Raw genomic sequence first — 10,351 nt, 5'->3', positions numbered from 1 at the left:
CGACTTAGCGTTTACTTGAAATCGGAGTGAACACCATCTGTCACTTCTGGAATAAACACGTCAGCATTTTACAATTGATTATGCTGTATTGTTAGAAGAGAAATGCTAGGTAGAATTATCGCATGAACATATATATTCGGATGTCGAAATACTTTATCCGCTGTACGATGTGATTAACATCCAAATAACATCGGCTTATATAGTACAGACAAGATTAACATGTTATAAGGAAACCGACTTGCAAGGCAACTTCAACACGTAATTAAGGACGCTATTTCACAACATCTGTCATGACAAACACACAACCTGTTAAAGAGAGTGTGCTAAAAAAAATCGTCATGCTTATGCAATTAAATTATAAAAAGGTGCATTTAAAAGTTGGTATAAACTGTCCATATAATATTATTCATATCACCCCCTACGTTATTTAATTCACGAAAACTAACATTTTATTACAAAAAAAAAATCAGTCGCAAAAATTTAGTTTCACAATGTAATACATTTAAATTTTCTTCAGCTGTTCCGGCTTCATGTAAACATTGAAATTAAAACGTAACGTGCACTACACACATTCTGTTGACGGGTGTGTTATCATGTTAATATAAGAGCCATTTTTATGAAAAAATGGGATACGTTTTGACATATGAACGTTGAAAATCACTTGCGTCTTTCTTTTCAAGCAAATGTTTGCACAAATGGTTCTCGCCATTGTCTGTTCTTTTAAAAACACAACAACACAGTAATGAAACATTTACTAACGTTCAAATTATAATTAATATATAATAAACGGATTATTATAACTAAATATACGTGGCTTTTTCCGGTTACCAATTATTAAGAGTGTTGTAAATGGAAGAATATTACTGCATCAGGCTGTATTAATCGATTGTCAATACGGATCTGAATTCAACTTTCTTTCTTGTGTCTGTATTCGGATGACACACACTTTTTGAAAGCATAAGTGTATGTACAAAAACATTGAACTTAAATGAACAGATGGCCAGTCATCAGACTTTAATAAATACATGTACATCCGTAAAGACTTCTTTAATAGAAATTACCGAAAATAGCGATAATCTGAATACACTTGATTACACGTAATCTGCAAGTTAGGTTAATTCCGCGCATGTTTTTAATTAAGCTTTGAAGTTAACGAGCTGGACGTTGATTGGACATGAAGGATCTAGATTAATGGTGCAAAAACAACCATACTTCAGGTATATAAACGTCTTCATTTTAGCTTCATTACCGACTGCTTAGAACCCTTCGAGCAACGAAAAAAGTGAGTGTTTTTTAATTGGTTATATTTTGTTGAAATATTTATGTAATATTTAATAATATGTCCAGTTTGTATGAAGTGTATCATATCGTATCTTAACATTTACAAATGAAATTATTTGCTTCTGAGTTTTAGAAAACGTGAACACATAAAGACGGATGGTTTGACTATATTTGAAGCCACGTCTTTTATTTTCGTATTTTTATCTAAATGATATAAAATTGCTTCGACTTCTTTTTATAAGATGATCAGCAATACGGTTACTTAAAATAAATGATATTGTAAATTAAATTCAAGTGCGTTTGCTATATACATACTTGGAGAAATATATTGAACACATATTCAAAATCTTAGGAATAATTTAGCTTGTCAGTTATACAAAAAATATCCCTTTTCCCACATCATATATCACCTTTATCCCATATACCATACAAGACAATAATTTCTAGTATTTTAAATAAAAAGACTGTTTTAACTCTTTCTGAATTCTGAATGCTTAAAGAGAAGCACAATGTTGCCTCTTTTGTCAACTGTTAGTTAACGTACGTCACACATGAGAGCGACCAGTATGCTTCATTGATATTATCCATGTGAATATTAGATACCAGCAATCAATTCACGCGATTCCTTTTGTAAGTGTGTTTTGGTTGTACGTTGAAAACATGTTTTTTAGCAATTACCAGAATTGTATTTTATTTCTCGATATACATTGTCATTTGTAATGCAAATTTTAAATTTTACATGTTTCGAACTCTGACATTGATTATTTAAACGTTTTGGGAAAATATTATCTGATGCGCGTTAGTCCTTGAAGTATTCGCCATTAAAACATGTTTTAATCAGCATTGCCGATAAATACCATAACTATACAAGGGTGGAATGCAACATACATCCTACAGATTTATAAAGACACTTACACAATAACACACTTTAAATAAACATATGGTTCGACTACAATATATTAATGATTGGTCATATATAATCATATAGTAAATGTCAAAAAGATTTTGTGCTCTAGCATTATTAAAGCGAGACTATACGAGTTTTATATGTGTTAAATTGTAATACATTATATATATATTTATAAAAATATGTTACAATAAATCAAAATCGGCAATAAAAATTATACATTGAAGACGAACTTCATAAAATGCAGAAAAGACAAATAAGCGCCCCGAGCCGATTGTGACGAAGATTTTTCGTACATATTTTCCTACAATAATCGAAGCATTCGCCTTTTTATTAGGATTGGAGTTAGTGTTCGTGTGTCTTATGAATAGATAACGTTGCAGGAATTTAAAATGAACCGTTAAACTAAATTTAGATTCACATCGTACATGCATGATATACATGCTGGCAAAATCGACTGTACAAACATTTTCGATTTCAGAATTGAATATCTGGCTTATTTCGCATTTTCGACACATGTTCGTCTCAACTTTTATTTTAATTTATATTGAAATATATGTATAATAAGTTTTTTTTCCACATTTTATATAAATGCATACATATTTGACAAAATCGTATAGTCTCGCTTTAACAATAACCATAATCTCAATTTATATTAGACACGTACGACAATGATATGAAAAAAGGCAGCTATGATTTATGGGAATTCAAGTAAAATACTTAAATTAGAATATCTTGAAGTAAAATTCTCGCATTCAGTTTTGTTTCGGTCTTTCGGTTTTGACGCACTTGTTCAGCCCTTTTAATTGCATTATACTTGATTTGTGCATCGTTTGATACGTGACTTAGTTTCTACTAAACAGTTTGGTTGTTTATCTGACGCCAATGAGCGCACAACACTTTTAAACATTTCTTTAGCCCCGGTGTCCTATTTTGAACTGCCAGTGTCCACAAATGTACATGACATTAGTATTGTTTCTAAGCTTATAATTTGATGAGTACGACATTAACTGTTTGATTCCTTTAATTTGTTTTATATTAATTAATAGTAAGCATTACATGTATGTTGGCTCCTTCATGTTTGATGATCAAATTCGCCTAATTATTATCACATAATTGGTCTGTTTCTAACTATTATCTCCCTTAACCCACGAAGATTAGTGTGCTGATTTTATTTCTTCAATTCATTTTCTATTATGTAAGCGTGTTACAAATTTGTTTTCAGTATAATGTTTGACTATGTACATCATGCATTCCAGTAACGATCACACAAGATGAACACCAACCAGCTGTTGTGTTTGTTAGTGGCAGCCGCAGTGCTTCTGGCAAGTGCTCCGGTAGCAAACGCCCAATACTATGGTAACAGATATGGAAACAACGGTAACTACGGCGGCTGGCCCGGAAACTACGGCGGCTGGCCCGGAAACTACGGCGGCTGGCCCGGAAACTATGGCGGCTATGACAATAATTATGGCGGATTGTTAGGTCAAATCCTAGGAGGACAATACAGACGGGGATATTATTGATATGGCAAATAATAGTTGCGGCGAAACTGTGTTTAAAGGTAAGTGTGATTAATGTATTCCTGTTTAACATAGTGATCATTAGTGAATTTAAAAGTGTGCGTATTATGACAAATATTTTGTGAAACCCTGCCTAAACGAAAAAAACAAACACACAACAATACAGCAAACATGTTTAAACACTCAAACATGATTAAAAATGCCTAACATATCCGATGTGCAATGTAACGGATACCAATACAACGTTACAATTAGCGAATGCGGTTTGGAGATCCGTTGTTTGGATGCTTATGCTTGTTCTATTCTGTGAAAGTGGAAACGTTGTTAATTTTCATTCACCTTTTCTTGTGTTAAGATCAATTCCATTTGTCTCAATGTTCCTTTGCTTCGACACATGAAATATCCTTAAGTCTGTTGACAGACGGGAAAAATTAGCGTGTTACTTTCACGAAGATTATATTATTTTTATACTGCGATAAAAATTGTCATTTCTGTTTCAGAAAAGCGCATGTACCATAATTGGACAAGTCTACAGCAACCGTTTACTTGTAATTGACTGTCATATATTATTGAACAAAGCAATACATAAACTAAATCGAAATCGACTTGGTATTATTTATTTAATTAAGTTGAAGGACGACAAACGGGACATGTTTGATTTGCGAATTAAGATATTGACTGGGGCGAAACGTGTAACAATACTCATCATTATGGAGCTTATGATAAAAGCATGAACTCTATTTAACACGATGGAATATCACGAAAATATAAAAATAATCTCGACATACTGACAGCGATGGTATCAATTACATTATTAATCAAGTAACTAACCTGCGCACAAAATGGAGGTAAAAGGAATGACAATGCTAATAGGCTAGTATTCTGGAATGCTCCGAATAAGAATTAAAAGTTTCTTAAGAAGTTCTTTTAAACAACCGGGATTGTTATTGTGGGAATATATTTTTTAATAAGAAATTTCTTTTTGACCAACAATCGACCGAAAGCGTCTAATAGGGCGTTTTGCATTTTAGCTCACTTTGTAAGTTAATCAATACTGATTTATATACTGTTTTACTTGATAATTAGTTGGACCAAAGCAAATATCAAAAGCCATTATTAATATGAAACTTAATTAACGTTACTTATACGGGCGATTACGTAAAAACGAGACGATACTCGAAATAGTTTGAATTCCAACGTAACGACAGTTATGTGTGTTATCTGATTCTACTAAATCGATCAATTATGCACAAAAATATGATAACTGATGTATGCCATATCGATCAGGCCTGTTGTCGAGTTTAAAAATCGCCAAGACTCAGACGAACTTAATATATACACGACGAAACTATAGAAAAGGAGACAAATGCTTTAATAGTCGCATTTGTACCCGTTTTCGTTATGTCCGATATATTTGTCGGTATTTCGTGTTGTCGTGACGGAGAGTTCGGAAATCGCACGCAACTTCGCCAAAACGACAACAAAGCGACCTTCTTCAATCCTACCACAGCGCTGTAGAACAATATGGAATAAATCTGCCTATTTACAAAACAGACGAGTCGATTAAAAACTTGTGACGCGTGTATACTCCTAACTTTAAAACGAAATAGCTAGTATAAAGATTCAAAGTATTACTTAAATGCATAATAGTAAAAACACGAACACAGGCAACATTAACGTGGTCAATGGAATGTTAGTTATGATAAGTAGAACCGTGTTTACACGCAGTTTCATTTGATGTACTGTCATTTGTAAGGCGACGCCTATATCTTGCACTGGGTGCGAGATTAAATTATATATGTGTCGTGTTCTGACAAAACTGGGCATAATGCATGTGCGTAAAGTGTCCTCCCATGTTATCCTGTGCAGTCCGCACAAGCTAATCAGGGACGACATTTTCCGCCTAAATTTGATTTTTGCTAAGAAGAGACTTCATTTAAACAAAAAAATGTCATAAAAACGGAAAGTGTCGTCCCTGATTAGCCTGTGCGGACTGCACAGGCAAATCTGGGACGACAGTTTACGCACATGCATTATGCCCAGTTTTCTCAGAACACGACTCAAATGTTAGCGAGCGAGAGACTTACTTGACTCATTGCCTAATGTTATATTATCACACACGTACGTTTCAATAACGTGTTAAACTTATTATTATTGTAAATCTAAACTTACTTTAACAATAGTGTTCAGTCTTTATTTTAAAGCGCATAAATGTGATGTAAATGTGATGTGATTCTACTGAGAATCTTAACATTTGCCTATTTTTTTCTCTCAAAATATTGTAGCCATTATACAATATGATCTAAAGCGTGAAACAAAAGGTTAGTGATCAAAGTCAATTTAAAGTATGATGATTTCATTTCGACCTCTTTTGATGTTCTTAATGTTATTATGTCTCGCTCTTTCTTGTTTGCGGGTTGGGAATTTCATTAATAATCTAATGCCAACATTTGTTCACCTAATTGACGTTACCGTCACGGTTCGACGGACGCCACACAACTAAGGTCATTTCTTTTATACCTAATGATAAAATATGGAATTTCTGCAGTGAAATAACAGCAGTGAAAATAAACAAATAGTTATTTTCACCGGTGAAAATAACAATTTTTTTGAACAATTTTTTCTATTTTTAGATTATCATATCAACATTTACGACATCACGGAAATGTACTGTTCAGTAAATGTTGTTACACTAGCAGTATTTGATGCTTAACTTTGTTTGCTTATTTTAGCAAGAGCAATACAATGTTAAACCTTTCAGCTTTGTTTACTCGTAAACAATCAAATATTGGACTTTTTGTTTCGGCGGAGGATGATGCAAACACTAATGACGTCATTTTGTGTATTGAAATGTATTGAGGCACGCCACGGGAGAAAGGGTAACTTTTCAGCGAAAGGGAAACAGCTGTTTATTATTTTGTTGAAAAAGGGGTATAAAAGAAACAGAAATTTGTTCATATCAGTGTAAGATCGTTTGTTATTTCACGAGTGATCATAGAAAATATATATTTTCACGAGTAATCCTCTATTTATTTCTCATTTATTTTACGAGTGGCTATGAATGTTTGTTTGTGCTGTCTGTTTTTTTAATTGTCTGGCTTTGTCCAGTGGTTTTATAAATTATATATTTAACCAATCTAATAAAGGACTCAATCAACTATCTTGAAGAAAGTATGGCTGTACGTCCTGGTCTAAAGTCGTATAAATAGTTAAATAAAATACGCATAAAGTGGTGATGTCTAATGTGATGTCGTTTGATCCTAACAGCGACCTAAAGGTGTGCGAACGTTATGACTTTTATTTCAATAAAATTGGGGTATTTGGCGACCTTTGTTATTTAAATACAATTGGCGTGTTGGCGACCTTCCCGTTCACAAATCATCAAACGCGCCATAATGTCATATATTAGCCACCATATTACAAATAATGTGGATAAGTTTCCAGCAACCAAACTGTTGTCTGGCGTATTGAATTCACGCTGTTGTGCATTTATAACCTAATGATACTAAGACATGTTTGGAAATTTACACAATAGGGTCGTGTAACCTTTTTGGGTGGATTCCCGAAACATTTTAGAAATGTCAGCATGTATAATTAGATCAAATGAATCGCTTTGTACTTTAAATATTTACTTGATAATTCGAAGAACCATACAACCGTAATGTGTGTGTGACTTTTAACCATTTAAATTGTAAACAACACATTTGAAAAAAGGCATACGCTTTTAAAGCAGAATCATGCTTAAATCGTGATGAATTTGTGGTTCAAATATGCCTAAATTGTAAAACAACATGACTTAAGAATCCAACATACTAAAGTGCAATCAATTTTACTTTGGCAAAAGCCCTGTTTTTCTCCATATACTACAATAATTGTCCATGGAATAAACTGTCCATAGCATGTTATTCTCTTTGAATATAAGTATTTCAAGTGCAACACTGCTGCCACATCAGAACTGAGCTTGTTGAAGAATTAAACGGAAATGTGTCGTTTCTCTATAACAATGCAGCATTCTTTAAGTATCATGCAGGTGCGGCTCAATTTAGTTATTTAAAATTTGACATTGATCATCAATATATTCCTGAAATACAGATGTTTTGACATACATGGATACACATTTTAGATTTTATCTTGACATGTATGCTTTTGGAAAATGTAATCACAATATAAATATAGTTTATCAAACGAATCTCGGAATTTACAATCACAGCGAATGCAATAGTATTTTTAATATGCTACAAATGTTATAACTATTTAGAAAATATGCATAGATATACACGCTGTTGCTTACGGAGAGGATAAAGACCCAACGTACAACGAGAGTGCATGTACCTAGATATAAACTTACCGCACCTAAGTTTATATAATTATATAATAATGCAACTGATTTTGCGATCATTTACTAACTATATAGATATGATTAGCATTTTGGTTCTTAATGGCTTCGTAATATACAGTGTTTTTGTTATTTCATAATAAAATCATGAAAATATCGGAAATTATCAAATTTCAAATAACGCATTCTTACTGTTTAACTTTATCCTGAAAACAGACATTTATATCAAGCTAAAAAAATTATACATTTACAGTCAAAGAACTTCCGTGAAACCACAAGGCAATTGCTACTTTAAGCGATCGAAAAAACACAAGTAAATTGGATCATCTGGCAGTTCTCCGTGTTAATTTATAATGGAGAGAAACACGTTCTGTAATGGGTCTTTTTTTATAAAGAAAACGATTATTTTTTTACGTGAACTTATTTTTAAGGTACAGTGTGTCCTGAGACACGCGTCAAAATGTGTTGTTTAGAACTTGCCACCGAAACAGATTTTATAAAACACCGAAGAAGAGAGGAATCAACCGAAAGATACATGTGTAATGTGTTGCGCTGGATTGAAAGAAAGGTTGGACTTACAGGCACACTCATAGTGATGAGAAAAGGCATGTGACAAATGTGGGGAGTCGTGCAGACACAGAAGTTGTTTATTGAAACACAAGGAAAAATAATGCGAATTAAATGCTCATATTATTCAGATTAGATCACATTGTTGCACGCTATATTGTTATTTAGTTCCGTTTTCTTTTAAATTGTTATCGGTAGTACATTTGACAGTTGAAATGATCTAAACTTGTTTTTTTTTCGTCAAAAGGAGGAGGTAGAATGTTTATCTCTCCGAAGGCGGATGGACACTATTTTAGCGTTGTCTGTCCGTCCTTCCGTCAAACTTTTCCGCCAAGAGATATTTTAAAACCGTTGTATTAAATGTTATGAATCTTACATTAAGTGAGGTGGTATATGCTTGATTGTGTCGGATTCGACTTGATAACTCCAGGTTTGCCTCTGAATATTCAATAATATCAAGTAGGGCTGTCAATAATTTTGAATGTGTGTGTATCTTTTCGTTTTCTCAGTTTTACTTTTAATATAACCAGTTGATATTATTAACAATAGTTTTTGTAATAATTGAACATTACCATGGTACGAATATGTGTGTTAACACCAATATCATAATGCATTCATGCCTATATGTCTATCACTCATGTTTCACTTTTTTAAATCGCTTTGGCAGATCATTCATGTTTTTTTACTTTACATAGATGTTCTGATGCAAGTGTTCGTTGAACCGAAAACCCTTTAAACATCGAAGGCGATGGATACACTTGAGCGATTATATAGTCAAATGCTTGAATGGTACATCGCAATGTAAGTTTTGACTCGAAAGTCAAGTTCCATCGTTGTTGTTTTTTGTTTTGTTTTTGAAATTATGTTTCACTATTTATGGCCTTTTGTGAATTTATTTATGCTTATTATGTTATTTGTTTATAAATTTTATTTCAAAATTATGTTGTGATATTGCACTAATATAATGTGTGTTTTCATGTTAAATTATATATTATTTCTTTTTCTGCAGATTATTTTTAGAACCGATTTTTATAACACTAAATTCAAGACGAATTGTGTAGCAATATTCATAATTAGAAAGTAATTTGCTTTCCTGTTTAATGCTACCCTCGGGTTGTTTTTGCATTAAGGTTTATTCGGAGAGCTACAGTCAAGTAGTGTGTGTGCGCGCGTGCGTGCGTGTGTGTGGAAATTATATGTACCAACAATAAAATAAGTAAACGGGAGAAATCGTTGTTGTTTTATTTACTTTCCAAAAAAACAACAAAGAAACTGCATAGTCAACACAGTAAGAATATTTCGTAAATCTGATATTAAATATTCATACAAGACTAGTTATATGCTAATGCACATTTACACCGAACCAAAAGTTTGAGTTCGCAATTCTACCACGATACACGACTTGTTTTCTATCTAGACAAGGAAGATAATCAAGTGTGGGCTATTCTGCAATCATTATTGGCAGATCTTTATGTTTTGAAAATAGTTCCCAACAGTTTACCAAAACATTGTAGTAAACTGCATATGCTAAAAGCTCGCTCTAAAATAAATGTCACAAACTTGACTTGTTTATAAATATCATGCACTATCTGATCGTAAATGTGTTTGTACCAATTAATATTATCATCGTTTGATTCTTCACAAGGAAATATATTTATGTTGGCCAGTCGTATTGCTTTGTACAAGGGTGATCGAATGGCTTGAGAAGCAGGCCATTTGCAAGAAGTAAGCTTTCAT

General features: G+C 32.9%; 1 long non-coding RNA gene across 1 annotated transcript; it reads left to right on the top strand.

Annotated features, from left to right (window-relative positions):
* The first annotated feature begins 1,248 nt into the window (after positions 1-1,248).
* Positions 1,249-4,306, top strand: LOC127833692 (uncharacterized). Its single transcript, XR_008027546.1, has 3 exons — positions 1,249-1,282; positions 3,448-3,752; positions 4,212-4,306. It is a non-coding gene; the product is annotated as an uncharacterized LOC127833692 (long non-coding RNA).
* Positions 4,307-10,351: the final 6,045 nt, after the last annotated feature.

Source organism: Dreissena polymorpha, chromosome 6 (assembly GCF_020536995.1).
Source record: "Dreissena polymorpha isolate Duluth1 chromosome 6, UMN_Dpol_1.0, whole genome shotgun sequence".
In the NCBI taxonomy this organism is placed as follows: Eukaryota; Metazoa; Mollusca; class Bivalvia; order Myida; family Dreissenidae; genus Dreissena; species Dreissena polymorpha.
Note: the sequence above shows the minus strand (reverse complement) of the source record. Positions and strands in the feature narration are given on the sequence as shown.